Source organism: Mytilus californianus, unplaced genomic scaffold (assembly GCF_021869535.1).
Source record: "Mytilus californianus isolate M0D057914Y unplaced genomic scaffold, xbMytCali1.0.p SCAF_7, whole genome shotgun sequence".
Taxonomy (NCBI): Eukaryota; Metazoa; Mollusca; class Bivalvia; order Mytilida; family Mytilidae; genus Mytilus; species Mytilus californianus.
In genome coordinates this window covers 43,673,481-43,699,559 of record NW_026262723.1, presented here as the reverse complement: position 1 = coordinate 43,699,559, position 26,079 = coordinate 43,673,481, and the positions used below count along the sequence as shown (strand labels likewise).

At 32.7% G+C, this 26,079-nt stretch overlaps 1 long non-coding RNA gene across 1 annotated transcript; it reads left to right on the top strand.

Annotated features, from left to right (window-relative positions):
• Positions 1–8,497: 8,497 nt before the first annotated feature.
• Positions 8,498–18,306, top strand: LOC127710068 (uncharacterized). Its single transcript, XR_007985925.1, has 3 exons — positions 8,498–8,818; positions 16,531–16,701; positions 18,081–18,306. It is a non-coding gene; the product is annotated as an uncharacterized LOC127710068 (long non-coding RNA).
• The last annotated feature ends 7,773 nt before the right edge of the window (positions 18,307–26,079 follow it).

Below are 26,079 nucleotides of genomic sequence, written 5' to 3'. Positions count from 1 at the left end.
TTCAAATGTTTAAGATTCCAGATGAAGGGGATAATAATTAACTCCTCAATCGTTTTGGGAAAGTTGGAAATATTGTGCCAAATATATAACCCGATAACACATTTCAGGCTATCTAGGAATGACGTTCACCTTCGTAAAAGTCAATAGGCCTTCTTCATACAATTAGGAATTGTTACAAAAGACTGGTAAAAGGTTTATAAACAATTCAAAAAATTACATCAGGAATAACAAACGTTTGTCCATTGTTTTATAACCTGCTGTAATTTTTTTTAACAAAATCAATATAGTTTGTCCTCATCAAATGGGATAGTACAACACCAATATTGTGTATGTCTCAAAACATTTTATACGTGAACGAATAAATTGACGGGCACACAATTGTTTTAAACAATTGAGAAAGGTCTAACTAAAGAATCAAACATAAGCTAAAAGAACTTGCCAAGGCATTTTTTTTTGTCCCGGCTGATAAGGCTGCTAATAATATCATTATTGTTTGACGTAAATTTTACATTGAGGTTCTTCAAAAGGAAAGCAGGAATTCACCTACATTCCAACTGACCCCATATTCGGAAAATGACATCTTTGAACATAAACTTTTAGCTACCTCTTTACAAGCAGAACCAAATACAATGAAAGTTCCAACTATGTACTGGCTTCTGAAGCTGCACAAAACACCTTACAAATACAGATTTATTTCGTCTTCAAGACATTGTTTCACTACTTAACTGTCTATTTTACTTACAAGTACACTTAGTACAATACAAAACCTGGTAATAAATTGTTCAAATAAGGCCTTTGAAAATAGTGGGATAAATTACTTTTGAATTGTCAAACATTCTTTGGAAGTACTTGATAAATTGCATGCTTATATAGGTGATTTTGAATCTGTTCAAAGTTTTGATTTTTCTAGCCTATATACCAGTTTGCCTCATAATCTTATTAAGAAAAAAATCACACATCTAATTAAATGGGCATTTAAAAAGTCAGAATGCGAATATATATGTTCAAACTGTTTTAGGTAATTTTTTTGTAACAACAAACAAAAGAACTATGTGAATTGGACCTGCTTTGATACTTTAACTGCCTTGATTCTTTACTAGATAACATTTTTGTCGCTACGGAGATTCCGTATATCGTCAAGTTATCGGAATTCCAATGGGGACTAAGTGTGCACCACTTATTGCGGACCTGTTTCTGTATTTCTACGAGTTACAAATCAACAAAGACCGGAGTGTCATTTTTAATCTTTCCTCCTCATAACTATGTTGGAGCAGTTTCTGCGTAAGGAGCACACTCCTGCATATGAAGTTAGTATAGTGTGAACATACACGGGCATAACGTATCAACTGAGATATGTAAACACCATACGACGGAGCAGAAGGTGTGTTACTGCTGAGAAATGGGAAATTGATGATTGGGAAGTTGGAATCATCCCGTTTGTCATAGATTTTAGTGTGAAGTCGTCCATTTGTGTCAATATTGAGGAAAAGATCAAGGTATGAAGCAGAAGCATGAAGAATAGACCAATAAATTCAACAACAAAAAAATAGTAATTCTTATAACTCAAAATAAAAACAAGACTGGGTGCGTCGACAGGGTATGCGTCTCTATCTGTTTAATATGTTTAATATTGCGTTAATCGATTAAGAAGACACAAGTCAAGGTAACAAACAAAAATTGAGGGAATCGCATAAATCAGACTTGATTCGTTAACAGACTTAGCGTCTCCTGCCATGTATGTATTACCGGCAGTGTGAATATACAATCAGTCGAAATAACACAATTGGTACAAATCAGACGACTTTACTAGTATATGTATTCACAGATCTAAGACCTTGAAAACTGTCACTAGTCACCGAAAACATCTATTCAATCAAACAATTGTTGATAGTTATCGTAAAACTTATGTAGTTTCCATTTATGTCGTTCTTCTCCAAAAATCTGTTAACACAGTTTTTGCCTAACTCTTTTTGGGAAGATTTTGTTTAAGGAGTACATCCCTACTTACGAAGTACGAATAGTGGGAAAATGCATGAGAGTTACATATACAAATATATATACATAACGCCATACAACGGCGCAGAATATATGTAACTGCTTAGAAATGGGAACCTCAAGATGACAATTGGAGAATTAATGTCATCACGTTTGATTAAATTCTATAGTTTGAAAAAGTCCGTCTGCGTCCATATTGAGGAAACTTTTAAGATGTGCAGCTTTACAAAAAATCAAAACGTCATTATCACAATTGTAGTAGAGTTGCATTCTTTTAGCATAAAGTTATGCAGTTTAAAAAAAATTGAATTCACAAAAGTGGTGAATAATATTATGTGCCTTTGTTCCATTCAGAAGATATATTTTTTTGCGTTTTTAGATTTTTGATACCAGAATGTTATTCACAGATTGTATCCTAATCCCTTTAGCAACATATTGACTTGGTGAGTTGGTGTTAATTTGCATGGCTGGTGTTGCAAGCTTCACAAGAGACACTTACCGAGTCGACGAAACGATTGCCGTTTAGTTTGACTATCATGTGTTTCCCACATTGCTATCTTGATTTGTTTATTGAACATGGATTTGAACATCTGTTATCTTCTCCTGCATCATATACAAACTAATGATAACTACCAGGATTAAACTTTTGTACGCCAGATACGCTTTTACAAAACACTGGTCAGTGACGGTCGAATCAAAAAGGTAATAAAGGGACAATTAAAGAACGAAGTTTGACAGCATTGAGAACTAAAAATTCCGAAAAGTTTTGCCAAATACAGCACAGTAATCTATTCCTGGGGTAAACATTCCTTATAATTCTAAAAATGTAAGTGTTGTAAACAGGCAATTTTTAATTACGCCCATATCAATGATAGTTCATGTCAATACAGATATGCTGACTACTGGAATATATGTGATGGCTCGCCTTAAACTATTGCTTCAGAGTTAAATGGGGTAGTAGGTCATGTACATGTTTTACATTTCATTCGCATTAAACTTTTAATTTATTTATTTTTTTTACTATCGGTACATCAGATATTCTTTTTTTTAAATCTATGGGTGTCAGAGACCTCAGAGGGGTTTCTTGTAATTCAAAGAATACTTTGCCATATGGAAGACTATGCTGTTTTTAAATAGGAATATAAATGATAAAATATGACTAATACACATGTATTTCAAATAATCCATCTAACAGTCTAAATCTTTATCTAAATCTCACGATTGCTTTATTGTCTGACGTAATTTTTGACTATCATCAAAGGTATATTAAAAATTCATATCAATTGAGGCGTTTTGGCTAACTCATTTCATAGAAAAGTGTTCTTGTCCATATATGTCATTGATAATAAGTTTAACGATGTCAACAGCATTATATATGAATATGAAAACTAAACAGGTATAATATGGAGGTTTATAAGTAGTCCTATTTATTCAGCTCCTACAAAACATCTTCCTTGTTGAAAACTTTCGTCGCAAAAGATGTGGTTTAGGTAAAAGGACATGCTGTTCTTTCGAATTGGGAGATTCAAACATAATTCAATTATAACATAGGATAAAACGCTTTTTAATCGAATTTATTGGTGTATAAACTGTACCATTTCACTAACAAAGAAATACAAGTCTGGACTTTTATGATATGTTTGTGAGTGACTTGGTCCAGTTTATACACCAATAAATTCCTTTAAAAGTATTTCAAATCGAAGATAAGGAATTTAATTTCCCCACTCGTAACCTCTATCACACATATTGTATATCTGTGTCATTGAATTGGCCTGGCGCATGCATACAATTTTTTTAACGCAAACAAATGTACTCCGTGACATTTGCTATCTGATTAAAAAACTACAAAAATATTTCGCTTTCAATTTTTCTTTGCAACAATTTTTAAACATAATGATATCATTCAGAGCTTAAAATTGAGGAATGTAGGTCAAAACAAACAGCTACTATACACGACAAATCATGTTCATTTTAAATGGAAATTAAAGTTGCGAAAAAAACTAAATTTTCCGCAATCCCTGCCATTTTACTCAGTTCCTGGGTTTGTTTGACTGTCAGCTATAAGATTTTGACTCGGTGCATAAACAGGTTGCAGTGGATATCTTCCGGCTGACAATGGAATAAGAGATGTATAACCTTGTCCAATTTTAGCAGGAACGTTGCCTTGCTGAATTGTTGGTTCTTGAAATTGTGTATTTTAAATTGGCATAAGAGAAGTTGACTGTGCAGAACCGGTGGAAACATTGTCAAGGACGGCACTGATTTAATGTATTTGTTCATTGTCTCCTACAGCAGGACTTGAGGCTTTCCTCACATTTGTGAACAGACATGTATATTATATTTATGTCTGTAAGCCCAGCATCACTCATTGCAGTTATTGCTGTTTAACGTAGAGAATGTGCTATGTAGCGTTTTACCCCGGCGTTTTTATAGATATCCGACATAATAGTTGTGAACGCTTTTACTTTCACTGGTGTCTCAGTGTACCAAACTTGATAATTATCAGGATTGCCACGAAGTGCATCACAACTGCACTCATTGAACAAACTTTTTTGAATCTGGATAGTATTTTGACAAAAAGCGTTAAACGGCTTCGACGGGATATGAATCTGAGTCAGTCGAGTACATTCGTTTTTCTTCGGCTTCTTCTAAGGAGTCTTCTATACCACCTTGGTACTAGTAGTTTTTCTGGTGTATTTCATGCGTGATGGTAATGTATTTTCTCTCTTCCTCATCTTTTACAAAATTAATTGAATCCTTTGATAACTGTTGGTAAAATTCAATGTCACGACTAACAAAATATATTGCAAGAGTATACCAGACTTTAAATCGAAGTGCGACAACATTATTCTTTGTTTAAAGGAATCCATTTTTTATTTGTAACTCGAGTTAGAAATAATAGGATGATGCTGAGCCGAACAGGACAGCCCATTACGAAGGTTGAATTTAAGCTTAGCAGTAAGCATTGAATTTGCTAGCTTAAAGTTTTTGCATTTGTTTGCACCTGTCCTAAGTCAGGAACCTGATGATCATTGGTTGTCGTTTGTTGATGTGGTTCATAAGTATTTCTCGTTTCTCGTTTTTTATATAGATTAGACAGTTGGTTTTCCTGTTTGAATGGTTTTACACTAGTCATTTTGGGGCCCTTTATCGCTTGCTGTTTGGTGTGATCCAAAGCTCCGTGTTGAAGGCAGTACTTTGACCTATAATGGTTTACTTTTACAAATTGTGACTTGGATGGAGAGTTGTCTCATTGGCACTCATACCACATCTTCTTATATCTATAAGCAAACTCCATACTTTTTATATTTGTCGTAACTCGCCCTCACAACAACATACCACAAGATTTAGAGAAAATGCAGTAACAAGGTATTGGATAAAAAAAAACACAGCAATAAAGTGATAAAGATATTAAGGCTAGTTTTCGTAGCCAGTTCAGTAAGCCACCTATTAGAAAACAACTCGTTCTACTAAAATGGCATATACTATTTACAAATTATAGGAACCAGCATGGGAACCCATTTTGCACTAAGTTACTCTATGTTATAATTTGGATTTTTAGATCAAACCTGTACTAAATAATTGAAAACTTCACAAGAAAATCATAGTCCCGATTTTTAATGAATGCTTTATAACTTGGACGACATCAAACCAATTACTAAAGGAATACCGTAAAAAACTAATTAATTTGCACCATTGATATTCACTAAAGAGACCAATACCAAACAAATTCTGTGTAAGTTATAGTTAAATACATGTTAAAAATATAGTCTTTAATTGAAATATTTTGTGGATAAACAATCATATAAAAATTAGAACATGTAAGACAACTCTCAAACAGAAACCAAATGACATATAAGTTAACAACAGTAGGTCACCGTACGGCTTTCAACAATGGGCAAAAACCCATATCGCATAGTCAGATTTGTATACATTGAACAAGATTGGTACGTCTGTGATGCTCTATCTATTCGAAGAAATGAAATTGAATATTTCAACAAATGTTAAGTTCCGTTTGCTGTATTTAATCAACAATTTAAATAATTAATTTTTTGATAAAACTTTTAGGTGAAAAACCACTTATTGATCGTTCCATTACTTTCTTTATGAAATTCCACAATGTCAAGCAGTTACAGATCTTTTGTTTTAAGTTCAAGTAAAGTGACAGTCATTGCGTGTCAAAGCAACACCTGATGGTGTCGTGTACTGAAAAAAAACCTTTTAATTGCATATATTAACTGCTTGATTGTTGGTTGCTAAACGTCAAATGGCAAATATTTCATACATGTTCAAGACGAGAACAAATAAACAATAAATACAATTGGTAGGTCCTGTGATAAAGGCCGTCCGGGATGAAGGTCGGGGAAATTTAGACTGCCACTGGAAAATGATGGTATATTGGATAGGAACAGAGATTTACCATTGCAACAGGCCAACTACAGATCCCTCAAAGAGTTGTAATAACGGTTCTAAACGTGCAGAGAGCGTGGAACTCTCTCTACAAGAGGCATCGGATTTACCGTTCCCATTCTGACCGTACATTGCTGCGTACTTGCACATCACGCACAGCTAATCGGACGTCCCACTTTGGCAAGGGTTTTACTGCCGGTCGGAAGAAGACCTGTAGTGACAATATTTCTATTCCCTCGTCATCCTTTGGGATTAAGTGCATATACGAGAGTTCTGGTTACCGGAACTTGGAAATAACCAAAACAGGTATATCAGATCTGATTAAAAGGGAAAATGTACCATCCTTTTTAAATTTCATACAATTTTTTATTATCAAAATGATTAGACAAATAGGACTCTACAATGATCACTTGTCATTCAGCTTTCATTTGAAACCAAAAATATCAAAAAACCCAACATATTTTAAAGTTACACCAATGCGTAGTAGCTATTTTGTTTTAAATATGTACTACTTTATGGTATGTTCTTTCAGACAGGGCCCGAATAAGTGGTGTTACACCTTTAGTCTTTTGTTTATAGAATGATAATTTGTATAGTAGGATACTTATGGAGATTTTCCGTTGGTTCAGGTACGTCGATTTTCAACCAGCGTTATCTTTCGATATGCATGGTCTCGTATTTATTGCATTCTAAAAATGAATTTTCAGTCTTTTTTCATTTTTTTGTTTCAATTTGAGTATAAGCTGCAGTGTACTGCTGGAATTAGAGCGATATATTGAGGGGTATAAAAAAAGAAACTTATATGCATGTACCTACAATTCCAATGAATGTAATATTTTCATTGCATATGCAAAGGTAATATCATAACTTGGTAAAACATTTGACATTATTTTTCTAAAATATATACCGATTAAAGATAAATTATAGCTTCCGCCTGAATAAATTTATTTTGGATTCAGATCATTTACAGTCATATATGAATGTAACAAATTTTTAAATTACTTCCTGTACCTTTTATATTTATGTTGTATGTAATCTACTATGATGTCGAGCCACCGATTATTGAGCGTAGCAACTCATCAAAGATACAAGGATCATAAATTGTTACGCTATAAGTGCATATCGTCTACGTAAGAATCATAAGTGGCGTTCAAATAAAACAAAATGTGATTACCAAATCAAACAGTAAGTTAAAAATCAATGCAAACAGAAAAATCCCAAAATGTTTTGCCAAATACGGCTACGGCCATCTTTATCTGGGTAGAAAATCATTATTTTTTCGAATAACTCAAAATTTATCACCAGAAAATGTATGGCTGCATATAAGCATATAAGCAGGTTAAGTAATTTAAACTTGCTTTCAGTAACTATGATGCCGTATAGTATTGCTTCAAATTGTCCTTTAGTATTTGTGTTTTTGTAATATACTAGATCTCGAATTATACTTTGTGGCAGAGTGTTTTCCTTTTATTTCTTTTAAGAACATTGTGTTATTCAAAGGAATGTCAAAATCTACAAACAAAAAAAAACATTTAAAATAATAAATGTTAAATGTAAAACATTCCTTTTGCAAACTACTTATCCTCTTATAAGAATATCTGTATTCTCTGTAAAATAAGACTTTCACCCTGATCGAACTTTTTTTATCCCTTTTACTGAGCTACTAGTTTCATTTAAATTGCTCTCTTGGATTGCATTCAATAGATGTTTGTCCCGCATCATTATCAAATAGAAATAAATTAGTTGTGTTTAATTTGATGTCCTGATAAGCATTCCACTACGCATAATAAAAGTATATTTTTAACATGCAACCAATCGAGTAGTTATGTATTTAAAGAAGCTTCTGAACAAGTCATTAAACATATCAAAATAACCGTATCTGAAAGCAGTTATACAATTCCAAACGCTTCAACAGTTAACCAAAACAATATGTTCAATATTGAAATTAAAACAAAAAACATAGCTTGAAATATTTTTAAGGTTGGACATACCAATCAAAACATAATACGCATCGTATGACGTCAGTGCATAGAAACCATTTGATTATTTAAAGCATAAACTATTGAAGGCAATCATATTAGAATGTTTTGCGAACTGACAAAAATGATTATATCGATCATATTTCTGTGTATGCAAACGATATTCATTGCTGTACTAAGTGAATCAAGAATTAAATTGATCTCAGCGCATCATAAACCTGAATATGACAACAAGTATGAAGAAGAGAACGCCATTGAAGACTATCATGTTAAATTTGTATGGGAATGCGCTGTGAAATGTTTGTCAAATAAGCGTTGTTTGTCATTCTTCTACAGCAATCCTACAAGAATGTGTATTTTACACTCGGATCCGTTCACATATACAGTTATGTCATTCTCAGGGGAAGGGTGGAAATTTTACCTTTTCCAGGAACGTAAGTCAACATAATTTATTAACTGGTAACTTCGTATTTTGCCTGGTTTACAAAATGTTAATCCTGGTACCTATGATTAGTTTATTTACAACCACTGGGTCGATGCCACTGCTGGTGGAAGTTTCCTTCCCGAGGCTATCACCAGCCCAGTAATCTGCACTTCTGTCTTGACATGAATTATCATTGTTAAGGTCTTATAAAAATTAACTGTCGATAGAATATTGATTTTTTTTCGAAATATTAAGGATTTTCTACTCAAATTTTGGGTCCTCAATGCCCTTCAACTTTGTACTTTATTTGGCCTTTTAAACTTTTTTTATTTGAGCGTCACTGATGAGTCTTTTGTAGACGAAAAACACATCTGACGTACAAAATTAAAATCCTGCTATCTATGATGAGTATAGTTACAATGCTATTAATGTAATTTATAATAAGAAAAAAGTCGACATTGCTACTACAATAATTGTTATCACTACCAACCAAGTTAATAAAAATATTAATGACCCAGCTCTCGGACTATGTGTCCCAACGGACAGTATTTGCATTCTATTTTTTTATTGTCAGTTAACAACGATATTGCAGCGTTTTGAAAATTTCCATAGACTTCTGATTGAACATATTGAATGGATACGTAAAAAAATAAAATTTAATAAATCAAACGGAATATTATAAAAGCGAAATTCACATACATCATTTCTACATCATAAAAACAAATTTGAATAAATTAAAACGATTTACATAGTTTCTAGCAAAATATTCCAAAACTATTAACATGTATATCAATTTTAATTCATTTTTATCATAAAATTGTGTCAACAAATTCTACCGTGATTTCTTTCAGTTGCATTCCTCTATCTCATCCAAAACTCTCATCTGACTAGTACACAGTCTGCCAATAGAACTATGTGACCATTTCTGTTAACGTGAATATCTTCATGTGTTGTTATGTTGGTGCTTTCAATGCACGACCTTTCGCATCAGGGTAAATTCGTTAATCGAACAATAAGTTCGCCCTTCACACCAATAGTCTTGCTTCTACAAGCTTTTTGTTGATATTTTAGCGAATTTTAGCAAAATTCGCGAAAATTACCCATGACCTTTAACAGCGCCTCGAAATGGGTCTTGTCAGATCAGATTTATGTCACTCTAGACAGACTTAATTTGTTGAAACGGTCAGGAAATAAAAAAATGAATCTCATTGTTTTGATCAATTTATACAGAAGAAAAATAATTACAGAAAATACTGGTAATTGGTATAAAATGAACAATTAACTATTGTTTCCGCTTTGCCCTTTTCATATTAGTCATGGTATGGTATGTATGTTGCTGTCATAGAAGTATCCTCCGCACCTACTTTCATATTCATTTAAAAATTCACGAGTAACAATTATATACCTATATGGAGTTATTTTCTTTCAGAACGATAGGTCATTCTTTCGAAGAATCAACCCGGACGATACCATGTTTCAATGAAATATGCTCCAAGGCATAAAATAATGACCTGTGTGAGGTCATTATTTCCTTGATAAAAATGCAAACTATAATTTACCTCGAAATTTAATTCGTCTGATAGTTTTTTGTTGCCAATTGGGGAATTCATTTTTTAAAGTTCAATCTTTTGATGGGTTTTAAAAAAATCGTCATTGACCCGCATTTTAACTTTAGAAACAAATAATGTGAAGTTTTGTTAATTTATCGCTACAATACAGGGACATTATCATATATGTGAGATGAAATTTAATGTAAAACTTTCCATAACACTTTTAAAACAAGCCAGATTTAACAGATTCGTGTGTAAGATTTTGAAAATCTTTTTGATTCACACTGAATAGGAAATCATACTGTGACCTACATGTATTGATATTCGTTTTTGTGTTACATGTACATGTATCACGATTTAGTGCTCTCTTCGTGTCAGTTCTTAACTTTTTTACATTTATGTCTACCTTTTACTCCATCAAATGATTAACAGTTACTAATAAAATATTCTTAAATTCTATTGAATAACATCCACGTACCTCACAATGGGGTCGGGGTCGGGGTCGGGGTGGGAGGTATATAATTAAATCCTGATTATCTGTTAAAAAAAATGTATTGCTTTTCATAGAAAATTATTCTGAATATTTCATTCGATTCAATTAAAATTGTTGAAAAAATAACTCCGCGAAAAAAATGTCATTACAAATAGAAAAAATACCCAACAACATAGCACCCCCTTCCATAAACTAAGTTGGTACAATAAATTACTTACAAAGTGACTTGTATTTTTCATACACCGTTATCGGATGTAACAATTCATTTGTGTCTTACTTCATGCAGTTACAGTAATATTTTTATTGTGTATGGATAATGATTTCTAAGGTTTATATCTAGATTAATTAGTGGGTTTTATTTCACATTCTAAATGAGCCGCAGGGCGTATTAATACATGAACGCATTAGCAAGGAATATCCCACTGTAGTGTGGTCGGTAAAATAGGATGCAAAATTTTGCAAATCTTTATAAAAAATAATATTTTTTTGACGGTATATAAGTCAGATAATGCACATTTTAAGGTTTTTCTTGTCGTAGAACGGTCGGTCTTTCATTTGATCAATCCTGACACCCCTCGGTGTCTTCTACGACAAGAAAAACCTTAAAATATGCATTATCTATAACAGAAAGAGATAATTTTGTATGTTCGAATGGAAAATCCAACACATCTATATCCTATTGATCAAATCATAGAACAATGAAAAATTTGAAACGTCATGCAGTGAATGCATTTTGTTTAATATGGACAGCTTCGCTGACAGAAGTTAATATCAACGTATGAAAATAGAATGTTACCATTGATACTGTAATGTTCCGGAGTGTTCGTGCTAAGATTCCCGGATAAGTTACTAATGTCTTTCTCCGGTAAGGTAATTAATAATACAAATCTAAATGGAAGTTCATACATTGTTTTATTTGCTGCTTCAGAAATATTCAATATTACAAGTACAGCCGTTCATCAAACTCATGAAAAGAGATAAATATTATGATAAATATAGGTGCATGTGGAGCAGAATCTGTTTACCCTTGCGGAGCACCTGAAATCCCCAAAGTTTTGATGGGGTTCGTGTTGCTCAGTCTTTAGCTTTTTATGTGTTTTGTATACTCCTGTTTGTCTTTTTGTTGTTTTTTTTTCTTTTTTTAGCCATGGAATTGTCAATTTATTTTGGACTCATGAGTTTGAATGTTCCTTTGGTATCTTCCGCCTCTGTTTGTCCTACAAGCTTGTTAATAGTTTCTTTTTTACGTGGTGCAGAAATATCTACTTGGTGTACTGCATTATATTACTCTGCGTACTCGGTGCATTAAATCAGTATGCAAACCATACACACTGAATGAACATGCATTACTGATTCCCAAACCACTTTAAATGTCTTTTAAGTTCTAATTGTTATCATGGATAGTCGAGCAGAAATTCATGTTATGAGATTTAATGTAACGGCCGACATTACCAGTTAACATGATTCGCAATAGTAAATTAATATTAAAGGTATCAATTGTTTGTTATTTGTTCGAAACATTTTTTATATATCGGTGATATTTGAATTATATAATCACTTATATTTATAGTTTCCTTTTTTTTATCCAAAAACCACTATATATATGACAAAATTGATCTGCATTTTAAATTCCTCAAATTGTAACACAGATGGTTAGAAAGTTTTGCATCTATTCAAAATCTGAATATCACATACTTTTTTATAAAGTAGTTGACACTTTTACGTTGTGTTTTATAGATAAATATATACGTTTAAATATGAGACAACTTTATGAAAGAACCCTTTGGTATATGTGGCAGATCCGCTGTTTTTGTCTGTCGTAGAGGATGATATTTTTGCTTACCATATATATATATATATATAGACAAGTCATAATTGAAAACAACATTCAAACCTATGATTGCGTTTGATAAAAACCGCAATTTTTATACGTGTGCATGTAAAACAAATTTCTTGGTTTTTAGGGGTCTAAATACAGCACAAACAACATTTTCCAAAAGACCAAAAAAGTGATAAGTATATTTTAACAAATCGCATTTGACTAACAGGTCCAACAACTGATGTTCTTAAACCCTGCTGACTGCCATTGACGATTGCTAAATAAATTGATCACGAGATGTAACATGGATCTTAATTATTAATTTAATACCAAATAGAAAACAATAAACTAGCGAAGAAGATGGTATACCGCAAACATGAGGTGCAAAAATTTGTACACCATATATGGAGTTCGACAATTAATGTCTCTTCAGTGATGTTAGGGATCGAAACGGTATTTGGAAGGCCATATAATTAACCTCAATTTAGGATAGACTCTTGAATTTTAAAGAGTCGAAATAGGATGAACGGATCATATAAACCCGAAGGATAATATAATACAAGCCCAAACGAAAAAATATAAACAAGCCTAAATTGAAAACAACGTTCAAACCTATTATTGCGTTGGATAAAACCGCAATTTTTATACGTGTGCATGTAAAACAAATTTCTTGGTAGAGGGGTCTAAATACACCACAAACAACATTTTCTAAAAGACAACAAAAAGTGTAATTTATATTTTAACAAATCGCTTTTGACTAACAGGTCGAACAACTGATGTTCTTTAACCCTGCTGACTGCCATTGACGATTGCCAAATAAATTGATCACGAGATGTAACATGGATCTTAATTATTAATTTAATACCAAATAGCAAACAATAAACTTGAGGAGAAGATGATATACCTCAAACATGAGTGCAAAAATTTGTACACCATATCCGGAGTTCGACAATTAATGTCTCTTCAGTGATGTTAGGGATCGAAACGGTATTTGGAAGGCCATATAATTTACCTCAATTTAGGATAGACTCTTGAATTTTAAAGAGTCGAAATAGGATGAACGGATCATATAAACCCGAAGGAAAATATAATACAAGCCCAAACGAAAATATATAAACAAGTCTAAATTGAAAACAACGTTCAAACATATGGTTGCGTTGGATAAAAACCGCAATTTTTATACATGTGCATGTAAAACAAATTTCTTGGTAGAGGGGTCTAAATACAGCACAAACAACATTTTCCAAAAGACCAAAAAACTGATAAGTATATTTTAACAAATCGCATTTGACTAACAGGTCCAACAACTGATGTTCTTAAACCCTGCTGACTGCCATTGACGATTGCTAAATAAATTGATCACGAGATGTAACATGGATCTTAATTATTAATTTAATACCAAATAGAAAACAATAAACTAGCGGAGAAGATGGTATACCGCAAACATGAGGTGCAAATATATATGTGTCATATCAACAGACCTCTACTGTAAACCTACAGATAAACATCAGTACCTTTCTCCCCAAAGCTGTCACCCCAATACTGTACAAAAAGTATCCCGTACAGTCAAGCTCTCGGAGTAAAGCGGATTTGCTCCTCTAGGGAAGCTGTCACTAAACGGTTACAAGAACTTTGCGGATTTTTGACCAAACGAGGTTATAAGAAATAGGACATAGATCAGGGGTTTTCACGTGCTAACAATAACAGCCGTAATGACCTACTACGGTACAAACAGAAAATGCAAAGCGAAATAGTTCCGTTTGTTTTAACATACAATCCCTCCTTTCCCATTTCATCCGTGCCAATTGGCAGATTATTACCAAACACCCAAAATTATCCTAGATCTTTTCCAAACCTCCTGTCTGAAAGACTTATTTGTGAGAGCTGATGTCTCCTCTAATAAAAGCTCTTCAACTGCAGGATGGTGCAAGTCGTGTGGTAACAGACGATCTCTGACTTGCCAACAAATACTGAATAGTCAAATATTCACTTGCCACTCCACTGCGTCCTAAACACTATATATTGCAATGTAACTTGCAAAACCCAGAATGTTGTTTACCTTCTTCAGTGTCGATGTGGCTTGTAGTATGTTGGCATGAATAGTCATCGAAGTGACTACACCTGCAAGCCCGACCTCCCCGTAAGTCGTCATTTGAGATCACCTGGACACGCCCAAGCTGACCTCAAAAACCTTACCATCACTATCATAGACCATAACGAGGGTTGGTCAAGGGCCGACGGACTTGCTCGGGAAAGTTTTGGATAAGAAAGTTAAGGACCGTTTCCTCAGAGGGCATTAATTAAAAAACATAAAATGAGTACTACCATCACTTGTTTCCTGTTACTCAGGCTTCAGTACAGGACTCTCACTGTTTTAAAGAATTTATTCCCCCTCCCAAATATCAATTTTGAAAACAAATTACCAGCGTATTGATGCGTGATTATTTGTATAACGTTCAAGATTATTATTTCAGTTCGACTACCACATTTCAAGATAAAAATCAGTAGACATCTTACTGATGAAGGATATTAGTTATCCGAAATATTTAATATTTGTTCTTGATTTTAGTATTTTTGGTGATGTTGTACCCTTTTAGACTTGCTTATATTTCCATAGTTGTTCATGAACTTGACAATGATATTGAGGAGTGATAATAAACACATATTTGTAAATAAGTTAGCAATCACAAATTTACATATTGCATAGCAAATATTAGACCGGTATATAACATGTATTGTTTTGTGTGTTGAAATGTTATTCATTACACAATCTAACCTTCTAGTATATACTTAACAGAAAGTAAAAATTTAAGTGCTTCTCATTTACCAAGCTGATATTCCCTCATTCTGTTGAAATATGAAATATGAATACATGATAAATAGATAGTTTTGCAACCACTTGATAGTTTGTTGTACATAAGATGACGACAAATTCTGTGAACAGATTGTAAACATGTATTCGAGATTCATTTAGCGATCTGAATTTCCAATATGAACTTTTCTTTTAAAATAAATAATCTTATTGCCTATATATGGATTGTAGTATATACCTTCACCTTGAATAGATAGAGGGTTGCTGCTTACGAGGAAGCTATTAAACCAAGAGATTCTATTGGTGAAGTTCAAAATCATCCATTCTAAAATTTTATGGACGCCATCCAATTTAGATGCTCATTTTAGCATATGTCTTTCACAGATGATGACAGAATAGAAAAAGAATAGTTTTGATACCGTTACAAAGTTGTGATGTGCAAAGCCCTGTCTCAGTAATTTCACTCAATAGATAGTAACAATGTTCTGCAACTCACTTACCAACTAGTTTCGTATTGCAATCGCTGGACAGGAATACAGAATTAACAACTTTGTTTGAAATTCTGAAATATTCAAGGAAAATGACATTACACACAATTATGTGCCCAGACAGGAAAATATAATTGCAACTCGAGTCTCTCTGATTGATTAATGGTACACATTTTAATCTCTTCAAACGTTAAGAGACAGGACAATAATGTTTTAACTTACTCTGTCAGACAAAATTTCATCTTTTATGTAATATAGAACCTGTTTGAAAAAGGAATAGTTTTAATATCCGTTAGTTTGATAAAAGACATTCCGTTTTTGAATTTTTCCTTGAGTTTGGCATTTTTACTTTTTAGTGGTTTTTCATATCTTAAAATTGTTGTGACTGTACAATTGTAAATACTTTATCCTATAACAGTTTGTTGTTTTGTCGCTTTCTCATTGATGTCGTCCCACATGTCCTTTTATTCGTGATATTAAAATGACTTTTTTTAATAACGGAACTATTTCAATTATCAGTATATTGCTATAATAACTACTGTTTATGACCATTTTGCCAGGTGCTGGTCGCTGTTTGGTCAACTTCTTCTACTACAGAGAACTGGACCTGTGTTATAAATTTGAACCGCCAATTCAAGGGTCTCTTGTTCATGAAGATTTCGTTTGTCCAGGAACTGAGCTCATGCGTATCGATTCCAATGAAATACAAGATTACATCAAGCTTGTTACAGGTAATAAACAAACTTAAAAAAAATTGAAAATAACACGTTATAAATTGTATAATGCGTCCTAACCGGTTTTCTGGATTTACCTTCATCAGGAACGCTCAGAGCCGAATATTTGAAAGCCAAGGATTTACAATACCGAAAAGTTACTTAATATGTGTGGGTAATAAATCATTATACTTTCTTTTTACTTTGCCAATATGAAATGTTATAATTATGAAAAGAATGCAATAAGATTACAGGAAAAGAAAGGAAAACATATTTCTTTATACAAAAAAAATTTAAGATTCCCAAAATAAATCGGTATGAATAATTTGCAATCAAACGTTAAAAAAATAATATTATTTCCTTCACTACCTTAAAGAAAGATAATATTTAAGAAGTTCAAAACCAACAATGTTTAAAACAAAGTCATCTCAGATACTCCTACAACAACTTTATCTGAGATATCTTTCAATCAGTGCCATATACTTGATTTAAGTTTTCCAGGATATTACTAGGTCTTTAGGAATATCCTTAGTACTTTCATACTATCACTTAGATATTAATACTTGAGAACATTTAAAAGAAGGAGAAATTACTGGACTATTAACCCAAATCCTTGGTTTTTGAGTCAGTGGTTCAAAGGTCACGGTGACAGCGGCCATAAAAGGACTCTCTGTTTTTGAAAAAAAAGAATATGTTATAGTTTTTTCAGAGATCTTTAGCAATATGTGTTGGATTAATAACCAATGAATAAAAAAAGCCTCCCCCCCCCCCAAAAAAAAAAAGACCCAATGGGTCAAAAGTCAAAGTTAAAGTTCCAGCAGTATCACATGTTTTTTGATAACATCTTTTGAACCATTCGTCTTAAACTTTGGTACAATTTATTGGGAAAACTCTATTGATTATTCATACTCTAGAGAACAAACTTCTTCGTTATTAAAATTGTATGTATCAGCCACGAAAGGGTAAAGAGCTTTGGTGTGAGATACTTAAATTAATTTTGAGGCAACTGTGTGAAAGGTCAAGTTCACAACAGCAATTATTAAACAGTAATTTTAACGAAAATCGGTTTCTTCTCCTTCAAATCCACAAAGATCAAAACTCGGCTTATGTAACATTGGTGCTCCTGTGGTTACTTAATTTTGGTTAATAAAATTTTCACTTTCTGAAAGTTTTTACCTATTCAGAGGAGAAAATGTTCATCAGCGCGGAAGCAAGGCCGATGGGTCGAACGGCCGTCCGCGGTGAGCAAGAGAGAAAAATTTATCGGCGGGGAAGCTAGGCAAGATCACTTGTTTTTGCATGCATTAACTAAATTAAGTTCTGCATGGATTATACAATAACTCATGAATTATTTCTTTACCTAAATTATAATTATTCCAGACATGCGTTTATTTCAGCTGACATCGGAGGAGTGTACCGTAATGCAATATGTATACAAGGTAAAATGACACAAGGACAATGGAAGTACAATGATGGATCTACGATAGAGTATTTCAGGTGGGGACCAAATCAACCAAGTGGATCAACTAACGTCATCAGCATGAGTCGATCACAGAACTACAATTTTAGGATTCTTAATGATGGAAAAAATTGTACCTATATGTGTGAATATCGATCACAGAATTCAATATGGTGACGCTATTCAATATAAAGAAAAAAATTACCTCTTTTTAAATGTTAACTTTTCTACTTTTCTTTTTCATACTAATTATAAGAATTAATTAAAAATATACTAATGTGTAAAATATATCTATTATACCCTTATTATATACTGAAATAAAGAATCTGGTCTCGTTGGGAAATCTTGTACTTTTACCCTAAACGAACGAAAATGCAACCACAAGTTTACAGAGGCGTTTTTATCTTAATACTACTGCTTCTATGGATTATTTCAGAAGTAATTCTTGCAAGCCATAGATTTGTTTGAGATTTTCGCACTGGTCCTGGCCATTTCTTATTTTACCCTCTGTAAGACAAATTTAAAGATAAAAAAGTCAAATTATTCTATGGTTTGCATGAAATATTGCTGAATTTACCTCTAGAAAATATGTATTTAATCCTAATAATTTTTAAAGCAAACATGGCAATTTTTAAATTACAATTTATTTTCGCTAGTTCCAATTAACCGTCAAATCAACATTTAACATAACGTTACTAAGGAGTTATCCACCACGTTGACTTGCCCATATCTAGCATTGTGCAAATAATGCAATATAACAAAAAAAACAAAACAAAAACAAAACAAAAAATACATCAAAATTCCATTTTGAAAAAAATATCTTTCTAATTTGCAGCATGCAAGTAACTGGAGAAACTTCAGCTTGAGAGATTTTATTCGTACGACATCGTTTTTTGAAATGATGTTAATCCATATCCATCTAAGTAAGACATCACTTGATTTTGATGACGTAGCAATCCTCCATCTTTAGTATATTTGTCTCATAAAAATTACATAGGACCTTCAATAAACTTTAATTTTTCCGTCAATCCGTTCCGTTCTCTAGATTTTGCTGCTCTTTCCTTTGTCTTCGAACATATACCTTTCTTAAAATATTGAACCTGATAGTTCAAATTCAGATGAAATTACGTCCCTAATCAATTGTCAATATTGCTCTTTTTCTCCTCCTCTGCCCATAGACTGTATTGTAAAAATTAACAAACCTTCAATTTCACAAATTCCTTAAACAAAAGTTGAACTTCAAATCTGAAACATACGGTTAGCACTGCGGGATTTTTCAAAATGGTAGCTTTGTCATTTATTGTGTTCTTACTTCAAATCAATTTGCCTTTCTCGTTATTTATTTACCAGCTTCTGAAAGTTGCATGTTTTGATCATGATATTTTTAATAGTAGCTTTTTTTCGATGCAAAAAATAATAAGGAACTTCTTAGGAAGAAAGATAAGAAGTTAACAATATCCTTTAACTCTACGTTTCGCTATATAGATGATGTTCTCTCACTAAATAATACAAAATTTGGTGACTATGTTGAACGAATTTATCCCATCGAACTAGAGATAAAGGATACTACAGATGCAGTTAAGTTTGCCTCATATCTTGACTTACATCTAGAAATTGACAATGAGGGTCGGTTGAAAACAAAACTTTACGACAAAAGAGATGATTTCAGCTTCCCAATTGTGAACTTTCCATTTCTATGTAGCACCTGCATAAGTAGTATATATCTCCCAATTGATACGATATTCCCGGGCTTGTGTTTCCTATCATGATTTCTTTGAAAGAGGATTGCTGCTCACAAGGAAGCTATTAAACCAAGAGTTCCAAATGGGGCAGTTGAAATCATCCCTTCGTATATTTTACGGACGCCATCACGAGTTGGTTGACCGTTATGGAATAACCGTTTCACAGATGATATCGAATATGTTCCTTATGTCGTAACTACAATACCCTCCCTTTTCACGAATATGACTTACCGAATTAGACTATTTACCAGATTTGTAATAACAGAAGCAACACGACGGATGCCACATGTGGAGCAGGATCTGCTTACCCTTCCGGAGCACCTGAGATCACCCCCAGTTGTTGGTGGGGTTCGTGTTGCTTAGTCTTTGGTTTTCTATGTTGTGTCATCTATACTATTACTTGTCTGTTTGTCTTTTTATTTTTGGCCATGGCGTTGTCAGTTTGTTTTCGATCTATGAGTTTGACTGTCCCTCTGGTATCTTTCGTCCCTCTTTTGTTATTATCCATGCATATTGCTTAAATAATCGTATTTCTAATATGATTTTTTTTTAATCATGTTAACTTTAAAACATTTTACAGCTGTTTAAGTGTTTGGTTTTGAATTTGGGTTTTCCTGCCATAGCTTCTGGTTTTGAAATTCGTTTTTGTTGTTTTTTTTAATTTCGAAATTTTTTAAAGCATTAGTTTGAAATTTGATTTGTTGTGGTAGAATTTATTCCAAACTTATAATACCAAATTTAATTTTGAAGTTTAAATATTTTTACGTTTTCTCTATTTGATTTAATGATATCAAATCTTCAAGGCTGTATTAGCTTTGAATCTAAACTGTTCGTGAATAAGATTAAACAAAATTCAATTTCAATATCTTAAAAGTACTTTTGTTTTAATTTAAAGTGTTGATTAGCGAATTAATTTTCAACGCAACATATTTCAAAATTATTATTGGATTTATTTTTAATATATATATATATATTAATTTTTATATTAAACGTTCGTTTTTATCTGTTGTACCAACGTTCGTGCAAAAATTACCATTTTATATATAAAATCATGATGTTCAGAAATCGTCAGTTACTCTCCATGCAAACCCTAGAAATTGAGATGAACTCAGAGGTTTATTATCGGATGCAGTTATATATAAAGGCAATGAGAGAAATGTATCACCTAATTCAGCGGCAGACGAGGAATGTGCAAAAACTGATACCTTGTTTCGAGGATAAATACAACAGATTCAAATATAAAAATCAAAGAAGTCATTGTACTGTTGGAAAAGACAGGTCTACAATAAGTAGACACTATGATCAATATGGAACTGAAACTAGTCTTATGGTACATACGCTGATCAGAGAAAAAGGTCTTATCTTTTTTTAAATAATACACTTGATGATCTCCTATCTATATTTAAAAACAATGGTAGGCATCAATGATTGTGTTACCTGGGTCAAATACCAATGGGTAAATTACAAGACATTTTCAAGGAGTAAACACAATCTCGTCCTTGATCTATCTCTATGAATGTACGCGTATAACTACATTTTTTGCCATCATAGGCTGTTCCCGTTTATCGATAAACCTAAAAACCATAAACGGCATTTTCTGAAAATTAAATATATTGACAGAGGTATTGATTCCATCAGCTTATCGAGTATAATTAACGACTCTACGAATCAAAACGTTAAACCTCCTTATTTTTATGTCACAGAACCACCTACTATTTTGTAAACATAAACAAAAATCCAGCAGAAGTTTACTTTTTAATTATACGTCAGTAACATCAGATGTCAGTGAATAAAATTTTAATCCTCTAACTTAAGACTATGAATGACCAAATTTTAGATATGATCCCCATGGCCATGTTATTACGGGCTATACAGAGAGTCATTAAGTAAACAATAATATCATAACCGGATCACTGCTAAAATCCTCTTCCGAACATTTGAAGGTCATTACCATGTATTGGTTACCTTAAATACACAAAAAAAACCAGTAAATTATCGTTTCAACTACTTTCAAAGAACATATCATTAACTTTTGTAATAAAACGTACATGTATAGTGGAATTAATTATTTTTGGACGGTATCTGTTTTAAGATGTTTTAGATTAATTAAGTGCTGTTGATAGTCATTTTGATTCTGTTGACAAATTTGACTTTCAACTCGTTACACTACACTTCCACACATTCGTATTAAACATAGGTTTTCTTATTTAATCAAAGAGTCGTTTGGTTAATCATATTGCAACAAATATATTTGCTGCAACTCATTTAAGCCTTCTTCTCTAGTGAAAAAAGTAAATAAGCTTGATATACTAACTGGAGGTGTGCTGAGATGATTGATGCTGTTAATGTTCTCTTTGATTATATCAATGTTTGTTTCGTCAATAAAGTGTTTCGACTGGTTGTATGTATTTCTATGGGTAACAGTTGCGCCATTTTATTAGCAGACTTGTTATTGTACTGTTTATGACCAAACTCAGTAAAGACCCGTCTTAGTTTCATAACATTGATACATTCAACAACACTTACCGTTATCTTGATTTTTATTTTTCGTTAAATAAACAAGAATTTTCTAAATATACTGCCAAAATATACCCAAAGGAACTTACTTTAAATACATCAAATATAAACGGGAATAACTTTCTTTCCTAGATTTAGATATTTAAGTTATACACTGGAAACTCTTCACAAACATTTACGACAAAAGGAATGACGTTTGTTCCCTTTTGTTAATTTTCCTTTTGTGGTCGGTGATGTTCCTTTGGCATCATCTTACGGTGTTTATATATCATAACTCTTTCGGTATGCCCGTGTCTGTTGTGACGTTTTGGATTTCAATGAACGTAATATATGTATTACTGCTAAGTTATTAAGTTTTTGGTTGTTTTTAACTTATAAACCTTTTTATTTTCAGATTTATGTCTAAATTTTGCATTTTCTAATTTCAGTTTAAGGCTAAAAATATTGGTTAAATCGATTTTTCGTAAAATTTACCCGGTAGACTTTTTTTTAAAAAACGGATGTGTCAAAGCTATGAACTTTTTAAACATTTTAAGGTAAAATAAAATGGGGGTCACTAGGCTTTTAAAAAAGTTATTGACTTTTGTTTTACCCGTCTACCCCATGAGGTCTGATTGCAATGCACCCCATTAATTACTTTGTTGTGAATTCTTTATTGATCATTTTAATAAAATAATGTTTGCAATTATATCAATGAACGATATCTAAATATAAATGTGTTTCACATATAATTGTTTGTAATGAAAAAGCTAAATTTTGATTATTTTAGTGGAATACGGTAATTTTGTCAGGCGCGAGTTGTTTCCCTCTAATTTGGCGCCATAATCGGACAACAGAAATTTCAGGGTCACCATTGTTGAGCAGCATACAGTTCTGATGAATACGACCATGTACATGAATAACAGACATAGTGGGAAATAGACAACGATGAAGGTAGAGTCATTACATCAGAAAACATAGATTTTAATATTTTAGGCAGCCAAATGTTGTCAGAATCACGAAAAATATAAAGTTAGGGGTTGTCTCAAAATACTCGCTACTGTAGAAAATATTTGTGGCTTAAACCTTGCATGGGCTAAATTTCTGTTCCAAGTATAATCGTTATGGCTGGTATCTTTCTTATGTGTTTATTTGACCCTTAATCGACATTTGTGAACATGTATAAACTGTTGGAAAAATATCCTTGTCAACGAGGAGGGATGGACAGGAGGGTAGGAATGCCCTTAGCATGTCAAGCGTCAAATGTCCTTTTTGCGCCCTTAAGCGTCAAAATTATGAGCCTTAATTTTTTATCGTGATTCGTCAAATCTAATTTCGTAGCTACCGTTAGGGCAAATCAAGGATTTGTATAGTACAAATTCTTGGTCAAATGGAGTAAAATATTTATCGTTAACATTATTCTAGCAAATGTTTTACCGCCATTCCTCATGTGGGGTACCCCATTACTACCCTCGGACAGGGGTCCTTGATTCTCACTCTCAAATCTCCAACTCCTATTTTCCTTCCCCTGTACTCTAAAATTTCCTCCCCATTCTTTGACTTCCATCCCCCTTACTCCCAGACAAAAGATCGGCCAAATATATTTTCCAGAATACCTCCCCTTTTCAAATCCTGGTCTTTTCACTCAACATCACGTTTGCTCCCATTAATGTTCGCCCCCTTTCACATTCGCATCCCACACGTTCGCACCCTTGGTCTGTTTGCACCCTTTTTAAAGGTAATGTTTTGAATAATTTTTTAAATTATGCTTTAGTTAGTGTATTCCTTTTAAATAACGATATTTAGTTTTTTTATCGTTTAAAATTAGAGGGACACAGAAGATCAAAGGGCACAGGCTGTTAAAAACAATTATCTTTTTTGGTCTTTTCTATTTAAAATCTTCATTATTTTTACTTCTTCCAAACTAGTTACTTTTATTTTCACTTTACACCAAAGCTACTGCTTAGTTATAACAGCAATCATGATTTTCATACATATTACAATAATACTTTATTAGCTTTTTAAATTATCAATTAATAATAATCATAAATAATTAACGTTTTTATATTTTTATCATGTAATCACCCAAAAAAATTTTTCATTTAAAAAGATCACAAATTTTTATTCATGAAAATATAGATAGATCTATTGATATCTGAAAATACATCTAATAATTCAACATGTATTTGAATAAAACAAAAAGGGTGATAACTAATCCAGGGGTGATCTTGTAGGGTGCGAAAGTGTTTTGGGAGCAAAGAGACCCAATACCCCTATTCCCGCCTCCTGACTCCGGCTTCCCGATCCCTCATTCCCATGTTCCCTTACCAATGTCCACCCCTCAAAAAGTTAGATTGTTTTATTTGTTTTCTTAAGAATATAAATGGCCTTATTTGTACATTATAACCACTACAGTACGAGGCAATGCATTTATTGATGTACTCGTCATGATCATATTTTTTTTACAATTTACCCCCCCCCCCCCCCCCCCCCATCTTTCTTTGGTATAAAAAGTTTCACAAGGTCCAGTATCAAGGTTCAAACATAGGGCTTATCTTGTTTACCAAATAACACATGTACATACATTTGAGTTGAAGGTTAAATTTCCAAACTCAAAATTCAATATTGTTTTGTGCTTAGTATTTTTAAATACAAAATTTGTGAATCTCTTATACCAAACATGGTACAAGTAACCTCAACATAATTTGGTGGAAGAGGAGTACAAATGTAGCTCAGCTGCATTTCAGAATTTAAGACAAGGACATTACTTGTCAAACAGCATACCCCAAGAAGTATGCATTATGGACAGGATAAGAGGTGTTTGTGATAAAAACAAAATCACTATTAATACTTGCCGTTCATGTAATTTTATTTTGCTGGCTCATTATTGATCACCATAATTTTTTTTTTAAAGATGAATTACATTATGCATTTAAATGTCAATCATGGTTGATTTTCTGAAAGAATTACTCTGACAATTAATTTCAGGCTTCAAGTACATGCAAGAGGAAGTAGTAATTTGTTGTAATAGGTTCTGAAATGTTCAACTTCAAGTGGAAACTATTGGCAAAGTACCGACAGAATTTACATGAGAAGCCAAGATCATCTTTTCTTGAAATTGGGAACTAAGTATATGTAAAGTGCTGAAACTTAAGAACAACATTGGAACACTTGGAACTACATGTATAATCAAAGTACTGTCAGCATCCATGTGAGAACCAAAGATCAACTATACTTGGTGACTATATGCAAGTTGTTGTCAGAATCCACTTAAGAAGCCAAGATCAACTATATCTTGGAACTTTATGCTAAGTGCTGTCAAAATCCATATAAAAATCCAAGATCAAAAGGACCTACTTTACCTTCATATCCCAATGATGAATACAGAACATTGAGTCATTTAAAAACACTGAAGAAGATAATTGATATAAAAATAGTGAAAATATGGAGCTGATCAGTGAATGATTGTATATGTGCATGATGTATACATGTCAATAATTATATTGGAATTTACAATGTAAATTAATGTTTTGTAGATTTAATCTCATAGACATTTGAGGAAAAAATGAATCAAAAAATGAATCAAAATTCTTTTTTAACATGTTTAATAGAGCTGTTTTAATTTAATTTTTGCTGCCTGTAGTGAATTTTGCTGCAAACATGATTCATGACATGAAAACTGCAATATATGTCTTTAAT